Source organism: Callorhinus ursinus, unplaced genomic scaffold, assembly GCF_003265705.2.
Source record: "Callorhinus ursinus isolate GAN/ISIS: 27379988/994484 unplaced genomic scaffold, GSC_fseal_2.0 scaffold1, whole genome shotgun sequence".
Lineage (NCBI taxonomy): Eukaryota > Metazoa > Chordata > Mammalia > Carnivora > Otariidae > Callorhinus > Callorhinus ursinus.
In genome coordinates, this window is record NW_027397063.1 from 20,130,425 (window position 1) to 20,154,102 (window position 23,678).

The following is a 23,678-nucleotide window of genomic DNA, read 5'->3' on the forward strand; positions in this document are numbered from 1 at the left end:
GGGCATGGAGCCATGCCTAAGATTCTCTCCCTCTCCCTCTGTCTCTCCGCCCCGTCTCTCCCCTCAACTCGCCCCATGCGGGCATGTGCACTCATGCCCCTCCTCTCTCTCTTCTTCTAAACAAAAGAGATTATTGATAGGTTGAGTACAACCTATGCAAGCTCTAGCTCGAAGCTTTTCTCTCCAGTTGTCCTTCCTCCATCCCGTCATCTTGCAGTTTGTTCTCTAAGGTTCTCAGAATATCTGCGGTGAAGGACCAGTTTTTGTTTTCACTTCATTTTTTTTTAACAAATTACTTTTACTGTATTTTTAAAAAGCTGCTATCTACAACAGATTGGAAATGAAGAAAAAGGCCTACAAATTACAAGTCCCAATTTTTCGTCATTGAATCCAACTGATAACAAATTACATTATCACATTCTATAAAACTTCTTAATTACTCACAATTTCTGATATTTGAACAGAATTCAAATATCTGTCATTAGAAACTTAAAGTTTCTAAAACATACTGTGTACTGTTGTGCTTCCCTGCTGGGACTGATGCTCCTCCCCCCTGCTTGTAGAGCGCTCTTTAACTTATGTTCCATTTGGCAAAGCCTTGATTTTGCTAGTCATTTCACATGCCACCTCTGTGGCAGAGTGCCTTCACTAACAAACGTGTTCCCTGCCTGTCTTCTTCCCAAGAATTTGCCCTTCCATGCTCTTTTCACTTTTTGCCTGCCTTTTCTTATACTAGTATCTCACTACATGTGGATTATATTTTTCCTGACAGGGGGTGAGCCTACTAAGGGCCAGTTTATCACTTAGTTATCCTTCTGTCTTCAGTTCTCAACACATAGCAGCTTCTTTATATATATTTGTGGATTTGTTATTTCTGGCATGGTGAATTCAGAAGAGTAGTGACTGTGCAAAGGTGGTAGATATTTCGTATCATCTTTAGCTTACTAATTTTCTTTTTTAAAAGGTCATTTTTTTTTCTTTCCCCTACCCAGGTCTTTGAAACATTTCTGCATAGAGAACAGTATTTATCTGGCATGGTTATAGCATAAATTCTTGAAAATTAGAAAGTAGAGATTTTGTTTGAAGATTAAAACCAAGATTGAAGTTCTTGACTCTGTTATAGTAGACTGGGAGCAGCTCTCAAACTTTTAGTCTCAGCACCCCTTCACACTCTTAAAATTACTGAGGACCCAAGAGAACTTTTCTTTATGGGGGTCATATCAACCAATATTTTACCATACTAGAAGTTAAAATGGAGAAAAATTTTAAAACACAAGAATATACAAGGCTACACTCCATTAGCCATTAACACATTAGCCATGACACATCACATGGCCTCTGGACAACACCATTGTACACTCCCGAGAGAGACAAAACAGATAACAGGTTAGTAGGATGAAAATAGTTTGACTTTATGCACCTCCTAAACGGATCATGGAGACTCTTGGGGTCCCTGGACCACGCCTTGAGAACTTCTGCTTTATAGGATTTACTTGTCTAATTGCCAACAGAATATTCTGTATTTTTATTTCAATGATGTATCCTAGCTTTTGTGTTTGTAGGTTAATCAGTTGTTTTGTTTTGTTTTGTTTTAGTATCTGCCAGTCTTATCATATTACCCACCCTCATATTAATGTCTAGACGTACAGTGTGCTGGAAATGTACCAGTGGGATGGAGATGCTTACTCAAGAAGTCATTTTATTTGTAGATACTTGGGAAGGTCATTCCTAGTTGTGCCCTATCATTAAACTGGCTTTCAGTTGCTAGACCTTTTTATGACTTGTGAACCTCCAAATACATCTCCTGTGATGATGATTCTTCCTCCAGAGCGTTTGGAGATTCGGTCATTTCTTAATGAGTTCACAGAGTAAAGTTTACTTCTTCAGGGAAGTGAGAAATACTCCCTTCAGAATCTTTCTTCTCTCCTTTGTTTGACCTTCCCCTCCACTCGCCTCAACCTGATCCCTGATGCTGGCTTTCCTTTTCTGAGAGTACAGTCTGCTCTCTGGCAGATTGTTTCTTGGCCTGGTGACTCCTGTTCTTTTTTACTCCCTACCCTTTTACCTTGGCTGATAACTCTGTTAAATTCTTTCTGAGGTCTTAGCAGGACAGTCTCTAGAGTATTTGACGACTCTCTTCAAATTGCGTGGGTACTGGGTCTTCCCAGAGAGTTCTGGGATTTCTTTGTGTACCTTGTCAGCTGCATGGGAATACCAAGATGGCTGCTAGTGGAGACCTAATTCCCTGACAACTCAATATTCTTTTTACTAATAGGCTTTTTATTGTGTAATGGTGTCATGGTGTGAACTATAATTTAGGGACTTCCCATTATAAGTGACACACTAGTAGAAGCACAAAGCTGATAGGATGTTGGGGATTTTTTATTTTTTAATTCTGAGTTCTAAACATAGTACATACTCAATAAATGTTTGCTGAATTAATTTTATGCTCATTAGTGTTGATGAAACTCTTCATAATGTGGTAGCCTCATCAACCACATTATGATTTAAGCCAGATCTCTTATAGCCAAGGGAAATATGCCTTCACACTGTTCTGAAAAGGTACACATTGCTGCCTTAATAAGCAAAAATCCTTACCTGATACTTAATAAAGATTCTTACTTGAAATGTAGAAAATTCAAATCTACAACAGATTCTGATTCTGACTCTTTGTTACATACCTCTATAGGAGTTCTTAGTTTTCTTGAAACTTCGTACAAATCATGTCAACAAGGTGATTTACAAACCTGGGCTTGAGATACAATAATTATTTCCATTATTTTTTGACAGTGAATTTGCTATTAAAAATACCCTTTTTGGGGGGCAACTGGGTGGTTCAGTCGTTAAGTGTCTGCCTTCAGCTCAGGTCATGATCCCAGGGTCCTGGAATGGAGCCCTGTATATCCGGCTCCCTGCTCAGCGGGGAGCCTGCTTCTCCCTCTCCCACTCCCCCTGCTTGTGTTCCCTCTCTCGCTGTCTCTCTGTGTGTCAAATAAATAAATGAAATCTTTAAAAAAAAAAAAAAACCCTTTTTTTTAACAGCACTCTTTATGTTCTATAAATTGCTTTCTAAACATTCAGACCAGCCTTTATTGTTTTTTCAGTTATCTTTTTCTTCAACATTCCTGCCCCCTGCCTTATTTTGACCATGTTTTCTTCTCTGCACTAAATCATCTCAATTTCTCCCCTTCAAGCCATCAACAACTCTACAACTTCTGTTTTTGTTTTTGACATGCATTTAATCATACCATTGCCTGTAAACCTTCCACTGCCCACCAGATAAAGGTTAGCTCCTTGGCATGGCCTTGATTCAAAGTCCTTGGTCCCAATTTCGTTTTCAACCTAATCTCTAGTCACATTGGACCACCCCCTTCCTGTATCACACTCAACTCTTCCCTGTCTATTTATGTAACCTAGAATGGCGCCATTCTCTTCTCCCTGGCCAGCCCTTGTTTTTTAACCATCACTGACCACCTAGGACACATGTACCTGTGAACTGAAAACCTAGTTACTGCTCACTCTCCGTTCCAAGAGTACTTTTTTTTACAGACTTCAACCATAGCATTTAGCACAGTATATACTCTTGTCTCCTTTTGCACAGGGACTAAAGAAGAAATTCACATGTATGGTTCACTCTCATGCGTTATCTACTTACGAGGTATTACTTTACCCTTTTCCTGTCCCATTCAGGAAAGCGTACCAGAATTCAAGTAAGTGAAAGTATGTTTGTTACTCAGCATAATCTTGAATTTACTTAGTCTTTTTTTTTTAAGGGCATAATTTGAAACTATCAATAAATTCTGTGCCTTTTACTAAATACTCTTTACAACTAATTATGATATACCTTATATCTGATGATAACAACCTAACATGTTATAGATGGAGAGATACTTAAAATGCAGTATCCTAAAATCAGTGTTATGGTGTTTGTTCCCTTAGACTATTGGGAGCATAGCTACTAAATTAAACTTCGAGAGCATTGCCAGGGAAGACTGACACCCTCTGCTGGCACTGATACTGTTCTCTCGATGCATGCATTGGAAGTACTACAACACAGTAACAGCATGTCACACTGATTTTTTGTAACAAGCCTGATATGGCTTTGTTTTATGTATGTTCATTTTCTGTTTTTTCCTATTCTGATTTTTTCCTCCCTTAGCAGTGTATCCATCATGTTAGGTAGAAGAAATTTGTAAACGAATGATGTAATTTTCTTTACCTCTTGTAATTTTAGTAAGCTATAGGTAATATGCATGAAGTTTGTGACTTAACCAGCTAGAAGCTTATTCTTAAAAAAGAAAGAAAATTCTAGAGATTAACGTTGATAGAAATGTTTCCTTATTCTTAACCTATGACTGTCCTGCAAATCTCAGAGCTAACAAATAGAGCTTTAAGTTTTACATTCACTACACTAAAATATGGGCAAGAAGAAAATTGACCCAAATTCTTAAATAAGTGCAATGAGAGGTTTAGTTTTGAGGAATAATAGCCCCCATCCTTTGTGATTGCTTGCTTACATAATTTGTTATGAAAGAATGCTTCTAGGTAAACTATCTCTCCAGAAAGCTTGTGATTTGTTCTGTTCTGCTTGGGAAGGGTTAAGAGGAGACAACATCCTGTCAAAGACCTTGTTTTTAATTTTGCCTCTCACACTGGCACAGATCCTGCTAAGAGCAGCCCAGATTAGTTCGGAAAACCTTTGAAGAGATTTAAGATGTCCTTCAGCCAGTTTGAAGGTTTTTGTCTTGCAAATCCAGTACAAGGGCGCCTGCAGGCATCTCGACCCTTGCTGTGCTGCTGATGCAGCTCAAGGTCACACTAACCCGCCCTGTGACATTCAACAACAACAAAAATTATGCAGTGAAACTGCTTCAGCGTTTAGCCAACCAACAACTTCCTTTAGTGAGGAACTGAGGAAGAAGTCTTTTTTTTCCCCTCTTTTTCTTTTTTTGGGGACTCTGTGAATTTTTTGCTGTAGGAAATAATCCCGGATTTATGGTGTGTGTGATGACAAGGTCATTTCTTAATTAGAACACATGTAAAGAACAAAGCTAAATGGCTTCAAAACAGCTTTGTAGTTGATGGAGAGGATTTAAATTATTTAAAGAGATAGTCACCCATGTATGATGGAAGCTGAATTCTAAAGGCATTAACTCCTTCATTCCGGTCTACTTGCCATTTTTTTCTTTGAATTCTTATGTTTGACTTTAGAAGGTTACATTCTAAACTAAAGAAAATGTGTAAATGCCCATTTTTTAACAAGGTGAAACATAATTTATGAATCAAATTCTTGGATAAACTTTTAATGGAGAAGTTTTCTTCCCATGACAGTTCTCTCCTGGGAATTTTATCAAATGACTTGTTTTAGGAGCTAGGAATTATGAACTTTTCCCTCTGGCAACTGTGATTTATTTATAATGTGTTGGAGGGGATGAGCAAAGGGCTTTTTATTGCCTCACCTTGTCTCCCTCACTTTTGCCCATTTGTGATTTAGAATTCTAGTTGAGCAATTTATCCCTGCTTCTTTAGAAATTATAGCACAGATCATTCAGGTTTCTCAACTCTCAAAGAATCAGTATAGGAAGATACGTGCTTCTTTCCTAAGGAAAAATAAAAGTAGTGTTAGTTTAAAGTGGACTTTCAGAAAGTTGTTTCTGAATATACGTAACTTTTTTGAGGCACAATGAAACCATGTCCCTAAAGACTAAGCCATATTGGATTCCTTTCCTTTGTGGGGCTTGTTTGCCCATTTTGTTCCTCCTTTGTTCCCATTCAGTGCTAACTGCTAACTACCAAAGACATTCGTTGGGTAGAGTCCAAGTGAATTGGCTTCCTATGCTTGAGACTTTAATGCATATCACTTCTGTAGGAGCAGAATAACCTGAGTAATTTATAGTTGATTTTTAAAATACATATCATATACAGAAGCACATGTTGCAGTTATTTCTCTACACACAGAATCACACCATGTACAGAAATTTAACATCGACATAATGATATCAGCATCACAGTTTTCTCAGAATTCATATCCGGTTACTTTCTTGGAGATGTTTCCCTGTGAGTGTGATTAAAGTAGAATCAGGGCAAGTACTTGGTGAAGATGGACAATATTCTAGGTGCGACTGTTTGAACTGATATTTTAGATTTTTTTGGGCCACACTTAAATTTAAGTTTGAGGGGATAGCATGATAGATTGTATAAGAACCATTTAGACTTAACTAGACTTACTGTTCTGAAGGATTTTCTTCTAGTCAAGAAACAATTTATTTGGGTCTTCCATGAAAAGTAAAAAGGTATGTGTACTTTGAGGTCCTGGGTATTTTAAAGGATTTTAGGTTTGCGAAAAGAAAATGCCAGAGGGAGAAATCTATATGCAAGAAAACAGTTAGTGTGACTCTGTTCATCCCTGCCCTTGCCTGGAGTCTGGGATGCCCTTATGTCATGTATGACCCAGGCTCACCTGCTAGTAATTTCTAATTCACTGTCCTAATTCATCGATTTGTTATCGCTAATTGTTCTTCATTTACTTCTGTGTAGTTTCCAGTACCTAAAGGGTTGAAAGGTTGCTGTAATTGGCACCCGCAGCTGCTCTTTCTTTTGACAGGGGATAATTTTGCAGCCTATGCTTTGTGTGACAGCTGCCTAATTGGGCATTCTCCCCTTGTAGCAAGCCTGCCTCCTCCAGCCTCCCTGCTGACAAATGGTGGTGGATTATAGATGAGGACACGCTGACCCATTCGACCTTGCTGAGACAGCGGGGAGGGGCCTCCTGCGACTTGAGGGAAGCTTTAGGTCATTTAGAGGACAAGGTCATGAGCCAGGTGGGGAAATGACATGATATCACATGACAGTAGCCTGATGACATGGTCAGTGTGTCAAGGACAAATGCATCAGTATCGATTAAACATTATTGCAATACTTCATTGGAGGCGCTAGTATTTCTTAATTGTTCTAGCTGCATTTTTTTTGTTTTTCTGTTTTGTTTTGTTTTGTTTTAAGAAGAATGCAGAATACGACGTGTCTTTTAGCAGTGTTAAAGTATCTGTGTACATGAAAATAGAACTGTATTTAGGAAGCCTTTCCTGTTAAGTTTCTTTGATTATCTAGAGTGTTTTGTCCTTAATTATTGCTTAGTTTGCAGCCCCTTGACTATCAGTACTTTTCAGGAGTTATTTGAAAATTAAGGCAGGCAAATTAAAATGAGGTAATATGTGTTGTTAAAAAAAAAATTCTATCAACTTCTGTCATCACCCTACTCAATGATTTGGCATACCTTTTCACATTTTGGGTAAAAGAAAAGTAAGCCAAGTAAAAATGCCTCATAGAAAGGAGCCTCAGTATTTTGAATTTATGAGTTCAAAATTACCACTATGCTACCATAATTATAAAGTGTTAAAGTTGTTTTTTAAATAATTTTGAGAACTGAAAATATTTTTTTAAATAGCTTGTGGTTATACTTAATATGAAAACTTTAAGATAAAATCTTTTGGACATCTTTTCACTATTGGTAATGCACATGCTTTTCTTGAAGAAGTGGTCGTGAGCTATTATATTACCTTTTTAAGTGCAAAATCTTAAGAATCTTTGCTGAGTCCATTAACCCTATGTTAATACTTGAAAGTATAAATCCATGTAAACAGTATTGGATAGTCCAATTTAGAAAAATGCCATGTTTAAAAAAACTGAACAGTGTAATGCAGAGAGTACTGATCATGATTTTCATTTCTGGGAAAACATAATTATTGTTGGGTACTGTTGGATCTGAGCCCCCACAACAACAGGAGGTAATTTTGTGATCCTGAAATTAAAAAAAAAAAAGAAAGGAAAAAAAAAAAACTATCAGTGGTAAAGTGTGATGTATTAGTTCACCGAAGTAGACACATCTGTATTTTCATGGCATGTGCATGGGTGTGTGTGGGTGTGTGTGTGTGTGTGTGTTTAATTTTGACCGTGCTGTGCATGTGTTAGCTGCTCTCAAACCCTGACTCAAGCTTGGTGGAGGTTTAATCCTGTGCCCTTGTACACGTAGACTTGATTAGTAGTTGTGGTTATCTCAGCAGAAGACATACCGCCCTCCTCCTAGTATTGGTCGGGACCCGGGCATTGGGGAGTCAAGGCAAAGGAGAAAGAAAAGAGATTTTACATTAGTATTCTATGAAAGCCTTACTGTCTGCAGAACAGATTGATTGCTCCGGTGTACCTGTGCTTGGCACCACTGCTATGAAAGAAAGGTAGGGTTGTAATTTGTTTTATTGTATTACATATTGTGACACTCCAGGAATATTTAACATGCGCTCTTTCTATGGCACGTGCTTTAAGTCTAAGTAAAGAAAAAGGAAATAAATGAATGGAAAGTGTGCAAGAGCAGTGGGCTACAGCTTTGTTTACTTCAATCCATGGGAGTTCATTCGAATAAGATAATTTTGCTGAAAGCGTCACTAGGAACATAACCTGATTGATAACGAAACCCTATAAAGTGTTCTGAGGCACTAATCTGCTTCACTGCTTGAAACGTGTCAGGCAGAGATGAAATTCAAGCTAATATTGTAAGATTTTAACCACAAAATGAATGAGAGAAGTCATGGAGGACCTGGTTGGTTTAGGAAATGATTTTTAATTATTTTTCAGCATATCACATTGTTAAAGGTCCTACATAAGGTGGTGCAGAGAATGAGAAAAGAGATTTTCATTAAAAAAAAAAAGAGGTAGCCGCTGTACCACCTTAAACTGTATTAAGTAAATTAAGAAATGTTTTATTTGCTTTATTCTTTTACTGATTTCATTCATTTGTATAAACATTGTACTGTTTGATTCTGTTGTAGGAAATTGAAACATTTTTTCAAGTTTTTTTTTCAAGTTTTTTTTCAATGATGTGAATGTTTGTCAGATACTTATAGTGTAAAATTTAGGATTGCTTGGTATGAATTAAATAAATGTTTTAATATTTCACAAAATGGTTGAAATATCTGTGATTGGGATTTGACCCCTTGCCATTTTCAGGCATTCTTGAAATGTTGTAGCTGCACTTTTGAGGTTACGTGTAAATCTGTACTGTGAAAGGGAGAGGAGAAATTCCTCTTGTCTAAGCCTCTTGCCACATGTGAACTGCAAGTGCCCTTTGCCTCCTCTGTCCCCATTCTGATCCTTCGATTATAATCAGAACCTTGATTTCGGAAAGAGAGGAAGCAGAATAGCTCACTGATGGAATTAAAGTTGTTTCCCATTGTTTACTTCTACATTCCTGAAACTAGTATATATAGCTTTACAGTTTTTAGATTGCATTTCTCTTTCATTCAACAGTGTAATTGTTCTGCATATACTAATTTTAATTTTATATCACAAAAACATCCTGATACAGAAGATCAGTGTAATCAGAGGTCATGGACATTGGTCTACACTTGCTCTCAGATACTTTTATAGAAAATGGGTGAATGGAGAAACATTTTAAAGCATTTGTTAAATAACAAATACAAATATACCAAATCCTAATGTGATTAAAATTTAAGGTTTTATTATCCATAAAGGGAAGGGCTGATTTTAAGGAACTTTTAAACTTGATGGCAAAATTAAGACTATTAGAGATGTTTTCAAAGTTGAATATAAGCCATCAAAATGATTACTGCTCTATTCTTATATACTTAGTTTTGTAGTTTTTTCTTATCGAAAAAATGTAAATTGAGATAATATAGAGGAAAAATAAACCATGGAACTAAGAACCAGAATATTTTCCAGAATAAAATGTGTTTTAACTTTTTCTAGTTTTAATTTTAGTTTTTAGTTTTGTAATTACTTTACAAACTTTGAAAATTTCGGGATCTTTCACCTTCTCAAAAGAAATGCATGGCATGCATACATATGATGTTCAGCCAACTCAGAATGGGAAGATAGAGAAGGGAATACCAAATAAAAGAAATTGATACTTATGTTTTCTTTTGTTGTCATTCTTCTTCTCTTGGTGGAGTGGGAGGTTGTTTTTGTTTACCAAAGTACCCACAATTCTTAATTGTGCCTGGCACATAACAACTGCTCAGTAAATATTTCTTGGTCAAATGAATAAAGAATGCTCAACCAATCTACCACCCCCCCAACACACACTTTGTTTTTTCTCTCTTGTCTATTTACAATTTTAATTTTTGCTGTGCTGATCATAGTGAGTCCTTAGTATCAGCTTCTCTTCTGAAAGTATTTTGTGTTGAAGGAATAGGGATTCATTGTTTTTGAACCAACCTAGGAACCGTGTTTATAGAATTATCTTACAGTCAGAGTAATTCAAGTGACTACTTTACATTGTTCTTCCTCTGAACACTGGACAGGGAGGTACAAACATCCTTAGCGTTCTTCACTTCAGACTGACTCCATCTTTTTTCCTCATCTACTGATCTATGATGCTGAATTTTTTAAAGCTGTGAAATCTGTTTCTTATTTAGATTCATTTTGTGAATCTAGGTACATTACGCTTATTAACCAATATCAAATTACTTTGAACATCCAAGAAAATTGCGTGTTAACTTTGGTCAGAGATTTCTAGGTGCATGAAACATATGGAGAAGACAAAACGTTTAGCATGTTATCATGACTATTAATTTAGGCCGTAAAATGAAAGTCATTCATGAGGACAACTTTAAATATGTGGGTGACAATTGTCTAAGCTCAGTTAATGAGTTAATGTTTTTATTATTTGGTATCCATTAGCTCGGCTTAGACCAGGGTTTTTGAGTAGTAGGAACCTTAGAAATCAGATAATATAAAGAGTACATTTAACAAATGAGAAATCTTATAGCCACAACAAAATTGAATTCATATCCAAGTAGGATGTAAATTAAAGCAAACTGATACATCATTTTATACACACACAGCAATTGTGGATTGCTCCCCATGAATGTGGACCCAGTATATTTTTATGCCAGAAAGAGTGAGAAAATACTGATATCACTAAAAAAGATATTAAAAACTAGGGAAAAATCTTTATATAAAATTATCGTGTCTGTAGTAGAATAAATCTGTGAATGGTACAGTCACAAATAAACACATAATAGTCTATTGATATTTAATATTTTATGGCAGTGTTTTCCTTAATAGTGTAATAATGGCTGAGCAGAGAAAGAGGACAGCTTAACAGAGACTCTTGCTGGGTAGTAGGAATCTCCAAGGGGAAATACAGCCAGGCGTGGCCTCCTTGAAGCGTAATTAAATGCTGAATTGACAAATTTGAGAAATATTCTAATTGTTCTGGGAAACATTAGACTCCTGGGGATGGTGTTGGGGTTTGCAGATAGGTCCCAGCAGTGCATAAAGAATGAGAAGGTCTATCCAAAAATCCATACCTGACAAGAGTAAACTCGCCTTCATCTAGGCTGAGATTCATAACCTCATTTTATTTCTAGCAGAGAAATGAATGAGGATCTAGGGAACTGATGGGAAACCAAATTGACCAAAAATGGAAGTAGTGGGAAACTAGTAGACATTGGAGGTGTGGTTTGGGGACTTGGATGTCTCACGCTCAGAATTCAAGTTTATTAAGCTTACAAGTCATAGGAATTGCAGTAAACTATTTCTAAGCCTTTCTCTCATGTTCGTGGGAGAAAAGAAAAATCTCCATTCCTAGCTCTTTGATTCAACAGTTGGGCAGAGCAAAGTTTACCAGCAAACTGTTTCACATCCCTAAACCTCAGTTTGCCCATCTTCAAAATGGGCTTTATTATATATCTACCTTTTGAGGTTCTTATGAAGATTAAATGAAAGGACACGTGTATAGTGCTTGGATCATTATATAAATATTTGTTAGTTTTTTGTGTATGAGGTTTGTGTGTCTCAATGTAAGACAGCCATGTCCTGTGCAGATGTATTCTTTATGCTATTATTAATAACAGAGGACCTGACAAGGTAAACATAATATGATGCAATAGAACTTTTGGCGATTTCAAAATGAATGATATGGTCTTTTATATGCAGCATAATGAAGTTAGATATAAACTCTTATTCCCATTTTTTTACCTGTCAATTTGGTCTCAGATTTCAACATTTAAAAAAAAAAAAAAAAAAGGTCTGTAATTTTAATATCATTCCCTCTCAAAAGTACATACGAGGTCAGTTATGTGATATTTATTTGCATTGACTATATTAAAATATGTATAGAAACTATAAGTAATTTTCAGTGACCACCTTTCCATGTAACAGTGTAAAATGCTGAAGTAAATCATGGATCTCAGTTTAGAATTATAGTAAATAATTTGGAAAATGAGAAGCTGGAAGAGATAAGTTAAAGTTTAATTTGTTTAAATCTTAGCTAAAAAGTTTAGTTTTCTTCCAGTGACACTTGTAGTTTCCAGACTCTTCTTTTCTCCCTTTAGTCGTAGGACTGACTTAGCAATTATAAGGTTTTGTAGATCTGTAGGGGATCTAAGTGTACAAACGTGGATGCCACATAAATTGCAATTAACACAATACTTTCTCTGGATGGCATAGAAAAGAGAAATATTAGAAATACTTCGTGATTGATCTGAGTTTAAAATTTAACTTTTTCATTGGGTAGTACTTGTAATTTTAAATGAAGTGATTATTTCTTTTGATCTTTATAACAGCACAAAAATCAAAGAAGTTCTTAAAGTTATGCCTTTTAAACATCTTGACTTGTCTTACATGATAAATTTAAGTGATTGTATATGTATTTTTTATGCCGCAAGTTCCTTTTCAGTATGAGAGTTATGTGGTCAGAGAGAAACTAAGAATATGTAGATACCAACTTATCCAGGAAAAATTCTGTGTCTCAGACATGCCTGTGGCAAACAGAATAAAACTAATCCTTGTCGTCGTGGAGCAGTAATTACAGCATAGTGGTAGAAGACAGGCGTTAAACAAATATTTAAAAAGCGAGGAAAAGCAAGCAAGAAAAAAATTATGGAAAGAGAGAAATCCTAAGACAATTGTGTTCTTCTGGGTGCTTTGCTAAGGTGTGAAGCCATTGGGAAAGGCTTGTGGGAAAGGAGGTGACACACAGGCTGAGTTGGGGAAGGAGGCAAAGGAGCAGTCAAAGGAAGAGCCTTCTAGGAAGAGGGAACCTCATGTGCACTGGCTAGAGGGCTGGAAAGAACTGTCTGTTCTGGCACCGAAGGAAGTCCACGTAGCTCAAGTGATGCTGTCCAGTATGGTAGCCGTGAGCCACACAGGGTATGTCTGAATCGAGATGGGCTCTAAGTGTAAAATATACACTAATTTAGAAGACTTGGTGTGACAAAAAGAATATAAAATATCTTAAGATTTTTATATTGGTATCACAGTATTTTGGATATATTTGATTAAGTAAAATCTATTCAAATTAGGTTTACCTTTTTTTATCTGGCTACTAGATATGGCTACTAGAAAATTTTAAATCACATTTTTGTTCTCATTATATTTCTGTTGGACCGCAGCTTAGTAGAGTGTAATGAGCAAGGGACTAAATGACTTGAGATAAAATTGGTTAGATTCACCGGTGTCAGATTATACAGGACCTTGTGGACCACAGAGAGGAATTCAGACTTTATTTGAAGTGAAATAGGAAACCATTATGGGTTTTTAGCCAAGGGGATTTACCTTTCACAAAGAGCATTGGCTACAATGTGGAGAATGTATTGGAGGGGGGCCAATTAGGAAGCTCCTACAGTAGGACACACACACACACACACACACACACACACACACACACACACAGCTAAAGCAGTTATCCCAGCAGCTGTCAGATAACATTATATAAAAAATAGCCTCTGTAATCATAAATGAGTTTCTCAGTCTTACTGATGGAATTTCTTAAGCTATGGATGTAGGCATTGGTTTAGGTTTACAGGTTTAAGAATTTTCCTTCCTCGTGTTCATGGAATATTAAAATTCATACAAAATTAAATCTCTACCAGCTTCCCAGAGCACCCTAATTCGTGGAAATAGTAATACCTCAAACCATGAATAGCTTTAAAGATTTTTAAGAGTTTTGACAAACCTGAAACATTTCTTAATACTTTGGGGTTCAAGTAATTACTTGATGATTTGGTGGAAGCTGCTGACATCACGGATCCTGCAGGTCTGTCTGTGCAGCCTGGGATCTCAAACTTAAGAAGCTTCATCAGACTGCACGGCCTTTAATCCTCCCAACTATTCTCTTGGTAGAGCTTTTTCTCCTTCTCTCGTGCATGAAGAAACTTGACTTAGAGCAATTAAGCAAGCTGCCAAGGTTATAGGGTAGTAAGTGACAAACCCTGGGCTAAAACTCAGATCATTTAGATAGGTGTTGTGATTTCCTCTTACCTAATTGCTCCTTTTCTGCAGTGTGTGTGCGTATTTGTGTGTATAAATGTGAGTTAGATTTGTCATTCATTTTATTTGGCTCAGAAGCTATATTTGTAGGACCACTATTTCATTTATATAACATCAGAATGATTCATAACTTTGGCTTTTTACTGTTATTCTGTGATGGTACAGGTTTTAGATTATTTTTCGTAGTACTGAAAAAAAATGTAAGACATGTCAATATAGTTTCGTTTTTTTTGTTTTTTGGGTTTGTTTTGTTTTGCTTTAGGGGGAAAAATACAGTTTATTTACTATAGAATCCGTTTCCACTTATGAGTACTTAGAGGATACCAGCCACAATACTATGTATTTTGCTTGTTTTATGACATTAAATCCTTTTTACAGCCTTATTAAATAGGTAACATTATTCCCAGAATCCCAGAAAACTAAGATTCAAAGCCCAAATTCTTAGCTTTAGCATGTTATCCACTTTTTTAGGTATATTTGAAACAATTATCTTCTCAGTATCCCTGTTATGGAGCATTTACACTGTCAACAGTATTTTTCACTGTAAAAAGCAAAGGTCATTTAAACATTAAGTTTTTAAAAATCACATTTCTTGGGGGTGCCTGGATGGCTCAGTCAGTTAAGCGTCTGCCTTCGACTCAGCTCATGATCCAGGAGTCCTGAGACCCAGCCCCACATTACGCTTCCTGCTCAGCGGGGAGCCTGCTTCTCCCTCTCCCTCTGCCAATCCCACTGCTTGTGCCTTCTCACTGTCTCTCTTTCTCTCTATCGAATAAATAAATAAAATCTTTTAAAAAAAATCACATTTCTTTAGCAAAATTAAAGTTGATCCGAGGTTATCACTGACAAGGCTGATACTTTTCAGTAAACTAGTAGTTTTATTTCCTTTAATTAAATGAAAATAAAGGAGGGGAAATCAGGTGACACTTAAGTTCTCCCTGTACAGCATAAAAATCTAGCAGTTTGGGGTACCTGGGTGGCTCAGTCGTTAAGCAACTGTCTTCGGCTCAGGTCATGATCCCAGGGTCCTGGGATCGAGCCCCACATCGGGCTCCCTGCTCCGCAGGAAGCCTGCTTCTCCCTCTCCAACTCCCCCTGCTTGTGTTCCCTCTCTTGCTGTGTCTCTCTCTGTCAAATAAATAAATAAAATCTTTAAAAAAAAATCTAGCAGTTTGCTTTTAATGGATGATCTTGTAAACAATAGGATAATGGAATCAATAGGCCCAGTACTGTGATAAAGCACTGTCCTATAACTTAACGTACCAAGTCACAGTAAATACATATTATATGGTTCTACTTTAGATTTCAGATTCTGTTAGATAGCTATTCTGTTAGTTAGCTATGTGGTGTTATATCAAAGGTTGTTGAAAATACTTGAGTATCCAAAACATTTGCAATATAGTACTAACTTACTTTAGTTTCCATTACAGTGATTGATTTTGGAAAGGATAGGTTTTGCCTAATTAATATAAAATTATATTAAAACAATTATGTAAGTTATCAGCAGTATCTACCCGAGAGATAAGTAGCACAAAGAAGGAAACTGAATTAACATTTCTGAAGGACTTGCTGTGTTGGATGTTATATATGCGTTATTCAGTCTTCATAACTGTCCCTTTAGATAAGTTGATATCCTACATATTAAACTGAGGCTCAGACGGATTTACCCACAGTTGCAGAGCTAGTGGATGAGCCCCAGTGCTACTGTGTTTGAAGCTCACAGTATGTTTTATAAATGAAAACTGGAAGGAATTTTTGATGATACGAATTGTTTGAAGGTGTGAAAGAACCTCTTTCCGAAGTGAACTGTGGAAAATCTGACTCTTAGATTTTCTTCATTTTAAATTATTGGCATTGAAAGCTGGTAGGATTAGAATGATGTCTAGTCGTGTGAGTAGCCAATACAGTAAAATAGTTCATGGAGTTTAGTTTCTCAGTCCTGATTTTTTCTTGTTACTGGTCTTGATTTTTGTGGGTTACTTCCAATCCTCTTTTATCCCTGGGCCCATCACAGTAACACAAAGGTATAAATACTTAATGCAAAATACAAAGATTATCTTCTGCAATTGTAGAAGTGTTTCTCCTGTTGGCATTTTTTTTTTTTAGTAACGAAAAACCGGTATTGAACAGATTTTAAGGAGGTTTAATCATTTTTACCCCTTTTCAGTCATAATTGTACTAAGAAGATTTGACTAGTATCAACTATCTGATGACCATTTTTTCTTGATTATGTAGTTAAAAGTAGAAATTCAGGGCATATTCTTACTTGTTCCAGTATGTAGGCTTTAATGTATAATTTTGTTCTTTCATTTTGCTTGGTTATACACAACTCCACATAGCCCTTTTATTCTGACTTGTGTTCCAACCAGTTTTACTTCATAATGTTTATGCTGTTGAGTAAAATCTTTAGAACAAAAATATTGTTAAATTTGGGGACTTTTTTAGTACACTGAAGATATTTTTAGTATTTTTTTTAAGATTTTTTTTTTTTTTTTTTGACGGAGAGAAAGCACAAGCAGGGGGAGCAGCAGAGGGAAGAGGGAGAAGCAGGCTCCCCGCTGAGCAGGGAGCCTGATGCAGGCTTGATCCCAGGAGCTCAGCCCGATGGTGAGCTCGATCCCAGGACTCTGGGATCATCCTGGGATCATGACCTGAACCGAAGGCAGACGCTTAACCAACTGAGCCACCCAGGCGCTCCGATGTTTTTAGCATATTGAAGGAGTCCCCCCACCCACTCCCCACTTTGTATCACTCTTCTTGAGAGTATTCCTATAGTGCATATCTTTTGGGAGGGTGAGGGGACACCGTACTTAAAAGACAACTTTGGTAACTATTTTATAGCAAACCCATGTTTGCGGTTAGACTTTTTTTTTTTTTAAACACTAAGTCTTTTAAAAGTTTGAATGGTATTCTTATGTAAATGGATACAGAAACTTATCAGCCATTTCTGTGAGTATATCCTAAACCACTGTACTCACTTGAGCTGAATTTGTAAGTTAAGTTGTTTATGCGTTATCCTTGCCTCTGGAATTTATTTCAAAAATAGACTGAGTTTCTTTAAGTACTGTAAGACATTCAGAATAGAGGAGGAAACATTTGTCAGAGAAATGGGGCAAGTAAGGGAGAGGAGGAAAAAATCTCAAAGGAAAAGAATCCTGGATATAGTTTCTTACCATCTCAGATGTAAATGGACAATATTTATAGTTTCTTCCACTTTAATACTGGGAATCTTAGTCACATGCCTGGGCTCTAGAGTACATTGTGGGGAAAGTAAATGGAGCAATGGGTACCATGTTTCCTCTGATTATGATACGCAGAGAAGAGTATATTATTTCTTTATTCTAGTCACTTTTTGAAAATTTGGTATCATTTATGCAAGTATTTGTATTTCCTTTTGATATCTATGGTAATTATCTATAAAACTCAACTGCAAAAAAAAAAAAAAATCTCCCTTTTGTGAGTAAGAAAGAAGATGAGAGAAGGCATTTTATTCCATCTAGAGTGGGAGTACATATTTACCCCCTGAAAGGAGCATCAGTTCTAAAAGATGGAGAAGAGAAAGAAAGGCAAAGTGATTAGGCTTAGCTGTACTAAGAACATTCTCAAGGAGAACTTTAAAATAAGGAGCTAAAATAGCTAGAGCCTGGGGAGATACGATAGAATCTTAAAGAGGATCTTGTTGAGCCTTCTCCTTTTAAATGAGTAAAGTGAGGCACAAAGAGATAATAACACAAGGTCACTTTTTTTTTCCCCCTTCAGTGTCTGTTGTAGCTCCAGAGTTCCAGGAGTTGGTCCAGGTGGCCAAATTCAGTATCCCCCTCTGTTGATCCTGCCCTGGTCCTATTACCAAGAAGAGGCATTCTACGTGCTAGGCAGGGAGGAATTGAGTGAGAAGTAGTTGGAGAACTGTCAGAGTGGAACCTTCTGCCTCTTTTCTTATTTATCCCACCATGAAATAATTGTTATTTCTGACTCTTCCTTTGGGCAGTTATTGTCAAAACATTTTGGCCGAGGCTGTAATTTAGGATCAGGAGCCACCACAGTTTATTTAAGAATTGGAGACAGGTGGAAATCCAATAGTTGACAGCAGCGAATGAAACAAGAGAAGCATCTGGAGCCCTTAGGTCCAACCTGGCCTTGCCTGACCCAGGGTAACCCTGCTTCTCACCCAACTTCACTAATGAAGTTTGATTGCAGGCACCCACGGTGTGATGCTGCCCACTGTTAGATGCCATACCTATTTCCTGTTAGAAATAGGGGCATATTTTTCTTGAGATGGTAGAGGTTAGCTGAATCAAGATCCCCTTATCTAATATTTTGCTATGTAGCCCTCTGAGCAAGAACCATCTGGTCTTTATTTGCTTGCCAACTTCAAAATAACCCATCTACCCACCCTTAGTGCTTGGTTCTACTTTAGGAATTCATTTTCCACATCTACTCACACATATAGCTTGAATACAAGTGTCTTCCTTAAGATTTTATCACTTCTTGTCTGATTCCTACTGTAATTCCCTGGCATGGGCCCTCACCCTTCAAATTAAGAGAAAATACCCAGATTGTATACTGGGTAAAGACATTTCCTCTAAGCTTGCCTTTTTTTCAAACATCCGTTCTCAAGGCCTTGAACCTTGTTCGAGGCTCATCATCTAGGGCTTGGACAACCCTAGTCTGAGTCACAGTTAGTCATTAATACCTGCATTAGGTATTAATAACCCACCTTGTCCCACTCCCATAGCCAGTTCCCAGCGTAGAGAATATGACTTTCCCATTAATACCAGCAGCCGTTGTAGTTGTGAATACCAGCAGCATTGATGAGTAAAACAAGTAGAAGTAATTTAAGACTTGAGAATTAACAGAAAAAAGAAGAGACACTAAACCACTTGAGAAGAAGGAAGAGGTGGAGGAGGCAAGAAGAAAGAAGGAATGGGAGGAAAAACTACACGTGTAAGAGCTGGAGCAACTCTTACATATTGCCTTTGGCTAGTGGCACTAGAATCATGATTGGAACCCACTTGATGGATGCGAATCTGACTCAGGTCTTAAGAACTGCTCTTGAGTTTAACAGTCCAGATTTGTTGTCATCTTAGCAAAAGGACAAAGTAGAAGAAGTCAGGAACATGGACAAGGAAAGGGGCTACGTGTGCTCTATCATGGTTCCCTTTTTTCTTGATTGACTGGAAGATCAATATTGTTTTACTTTGCACATGAAAAGAACTGAGTCTTTATTTCCTTCCTAGTGGCCATTGCTTAAATGAAATGCTCTCATTTTGAATATGAGAAGTCACTTTTAATGTCAGAAAATTTCAATCCCCTTTGCCCACACACGCACGCACACACACAATACATAAGTTCATGTACATTCAGTAACTTCAGAGTTAGTTGAACTGCTTGGCTGATATGAAAATAGAGATTTATCTACTTTCAAATTTAATAGAGTAGAGGGGAAAATGATAAAACAAATTGAACTGCAAAGTTCTTCAACATCAGTAAGTTTCACACAGCTGCAGGGAAAACTTGACGAAAGGACATGTTCAGCCAGATGGCCTGTGCTGGCCTCCTTCCCATTCCTGCAAAAGATATGTTATTCACTCCCAGGGTAGCTCAGGGAAAGAGCTGATTATGGAATTAAAACAACCAATGTCCAATTAACCCCTGTTTTGGTCAATGTTTCCTACACAGTTTGGATAATTGGCATACTTTAGTTCCGTCAAGGGAGGCAGCTGGTTTATTGGTTAGTTCAAGCTCTTGGGAATGAGAACTTGAAATTCTGATATCAGCTCTGCCCCTACAAACTCTAAGTGTTGTGACCTTGGACAACTTATTTACCTCTTTGTGTTATTAGATTTCCCCCATTTGAAAATTGGAAATAACGTGTTGCTCTTAGACCATACATGAGGTGAAGGCACTGTAGGAAAAGTAAGGGAGAGTGTTGATATTTGCAGGGCTCTTTAAGACTGTCAATAAAAGGTACAGTTTGTCTTATATCGTATTATTATAATATCATAAGGATGCTGTGATTGCACAGAACAGAGGCCCACACAACAGAGCTCACGAATGGGGGATTCACTAGAGACATGCAGTAAGCTCTTCAGGAACCCAGTGATAAGAGTGTGTAGCACCTCCTTAAACTGGAAAACCATTCAACAACTCCTGACTGTCTCTTCTTTCTTCCTTTTGCTTTCTTCATCTTTGCTTCTCTGCATGTGCCTACTTCATTTCTTTCTTTCAGCAGACTGACTGCCCAGTATTGTCATCTGTGCCATGTGACCTCATTAAAGCAACCCAAAACGAAGGTTTTCCATCTCATTGAATTTCAGATCCCAAGAGAAGAAATGAATTGATCCAGTTTAGGCAGGCTCCCAATGTTCCCACATTCCCCTGTGCTTAGTGGACTGGGAACAGATTCTTTAAGAAAAAGGTCTAGGGAAGAAAGAAATGATAGCTATCTTTTGTACCTAAAATTACTCTTTGTTTTATGGAAACATCTCTTATATAAAATATTACAAAATTAAAGAATTATAATTAGCTAAGTTATTAAATTATTTTATAGATCCAAAGTATTTTTTTTTAGCTTTCCAGGATTTATAGAGAATATGTTAAAACATTCAACAGATAATTTTGAGAACCTCTAATCTAACAGGCACAAGAATACAAACACAAAAGACAATCTCAATTCTCAAGGAGCTTTCTTTATGTGCGGTGACTGGCAATGAAGAAAAAAAATTTTATTATTTTTTTTTTTTTGCAAAAGTCTGGTGCTATGGCCATGACTAATAGAATAGTTAACATTAATCCAGTGCTTAAAAAATACCAGATGCTATACTAAGTGTTTTACATACATATTTCATTTAAGACAATAGCTTTATGAACGTTGGGAACCTGACAGCAGCTTTATGAGGTAGATACTGTCATTCCTATTTTACAGCTAAAGAACCTGAGCCCCAGGATGGATAGGTGACTGACCAGAGTCACCTGCTGATGAAAGACAGAGTCAGGAATGCACAGACTGTTCTCTGAACCACTGTGCTTTGTGGCCTTTCTAATAAAAACAGGAGACTTAGGACAGCAGAGACAAGATTTTGGAGTAGAAAAAGGAACCCAAACTTTTCAGAGACATATAAATGTATTTGCCTTACCAAATGCTTCCAAATTCACTTTTCCTCTACTCTGTGGCAGTTTTACATACTAATAGGAAAGGCTAGAACCCAGAAGACCCGACTTAGGTTTGGATGAGCTACTTAGTGGCCTGTTTAACCAATCAGTCAGTTGCTCTTAGCTTTAGTACCTTTGTTCGTTAAAATGTGAATGAGGGTAATATATTGTTAACCAACTCCGTAAGGAGAAATGAAGGAAATATATCTTGGTATTTCATTTGAGGAGGAGATATGGCTTAAAGCACTTGGGGAAAAGCAGGGCCTTTTTAATTTACAGTAAACAATGCAAAAGTCCACAGTTTGTGGCAGAAAGCTCCCAGGACCTTTTTAGACACTGCTTTGGCCAGCCAGGAATTTGTAAAGAATTGCATCTTTGGGGCGCCTGGGTATCTCAGTCGGTTGAGTGTCTGCCTTCAGCTCAGGTCATGATCTCAGGGTCCTGGATTCTAGCCCCACATCCATCAGGCTCCCTGCTCAGCAGGGAGTCTGCTTCTCCCTCTCCCCCTGCTTGTGCTCTCTCTTGCTCTCCCTTTCTCAAATAAATAAATAAAATCTTAAAAAAAAAAATGCATCTTTGTAGCACCCACCACAGACTAGAGCCCCAGAACATTTGTCTTCTTCTGTTTGTCCTTTGGTAGATTCCTGTCAGCAATGAAAATTTAACTATCGTACCTAGAACTTAACAAGGTGATAGACTTAGTCAGTGGAATATGGCAGCTCTTTTCTCGTGTTTGAGGGATAATTGAAGGATTAGCCTTGTTTTCTGAGGCCTCTAAAGGACCAGCCGTCAGACTAAAAGGAGACAGATGATAGCCCAGTGCAGGAAAGAATTTTTATGCTATTGCACTTGTGCCAATGTGGAACGAATTCTCTGAATAATGGGTCACCTTTACTGAGTGCCTGCTTTGTGCCCAGGCACTGTGCTGAACACTCTATGAACATTGGCACATTTGTCCCTCACAGAGGCTCTGTGACATAGGTTTTTGCACATTTATAAATAAAACTTTCAAGAGTAGTTAACTTACTCAAGGTCAAACAGTTTGCTAATTGGTAAGAACAGTTTGGTAAGTGGAAGAGCTAGAAATTGAACCCAGAGCTGTCTGATTCCAAAGGATACCACCTTGGAAGACAGTCCATGGTCATTGGAGGTTTTTGGAAAAAAAACTAGACAATCAGAGTTAGCAAATAGGTTCGAAAGGGGTTTAAGCATTCTATGGGATGATTGGTTAGGCAGATGACCTTTCACTTCTCTTTTAAACTTTAAATTCTAATCCTGTTGTGTATGTAGAATCAATTTGCAAGACAGACTTAGGAAAATGATAGCTGGTGGTAGAATCATTATAGGAAAACAGGTTTCTCTTTCTGAAAATTAGCTCCACTGCCAATTTATGCAAGTTCTATAAATTTGTTTTCCCACGATTATGCAGACTATGATGTTGGTCATTTTAGCTCTAAAAAGAAGTCATTAATCCAAGTGAATAAAGTGCCAGGGGGTGGGGGGATGACACATTTTGTAGTGAATGACAAGGAAATTTGATTAGAAAGTTCAATTATCTTTAAGACAAATGACTAAATAGCTTTTGGAATACAGTAAGATACGTTTCGTTTTAAATATATATTAGAGTGGTTTACTGTACATTTTAGAAAACATGGGTTTTCAAAATCTTACCCATCTACATCAAAGTTAGATACTTTTTGGACCCACGTGACTTCTTAGCCTCCTCGGACCTGAGAAACATTATTTAGCTTTAACACCACACCCGGAAGCAAGAAGAGACCTGAAGTTTACCCCCTTTGGCATGGGTCAGAGGAATGAATGTCCTGATTTTGTATCACTACCCACAGCACTAGGCAGATAGGGTGAGAAGTAGAAAAGGCACCCCAGTGACACGTTGTTTCTCCCTGCGTCGGTATTCAAGACCTGCTTGGATGATGTTTGTCTTTATTGAACTGGTTTTTAGTTTTTCAGGTTTAGGTCTTCAAAAAGTAATTTGATTACTTTTACATACTCTAATTGAATCACTTTGGTAGGATATTGTTTTTATTGAGCCAGACACAATGAAAGCTCACACTTAAGGCTCTAAAGGTTCAAATGAAAAAGATTATCCTAAAAATAGCTTTGACCAATTTGATTTAATCTTTATCACATAATTTAAAGCGTTCAAGTTCTTTACTATATGATGATTATCTACTTCAGTGATTGAGTTTTAAAATGGGGATAGAGAAACAGTTTCTCAA

The 23,678-nt window shown here is 37.2% G+C and overlaps 2 protein-coding genes across 6 annotated transcripts in view; both read left to right on the plus strand.

Annotated features, from left to right (window-relative positions):
- The window catches only part of LOC112834046 (uncharacterized), a 342,252-nt gene that overhangs the window by 57,291 nt on the left and 261,283 nt on the right, over window positions 1-23,678 (plus strand). The gene's annotated exons all lie outside the window — the stretch shown is intronic.
- The window catches only part of NRIP1 (nuclear receptor interacting protein 1), a 41,198-nt gene continuing 21,120 nt past the window's right edge, over window positions 3,601-23,678 (plus strand). The window contains exon 1 of one of the 2 annotated variants that reach the window (XM_073891831.1): window positions 3,601-3,710. The gene's annotated coding sequence lies outside the window, so the exon portion shown is untranslated. Of the gene's footprint in view, window positions 3,711-3,960; window positions 8,232-23,678 lie in introns of those variants that run through there. The other variant, XM_025872756.2, reaches the window with a different exon arrangement.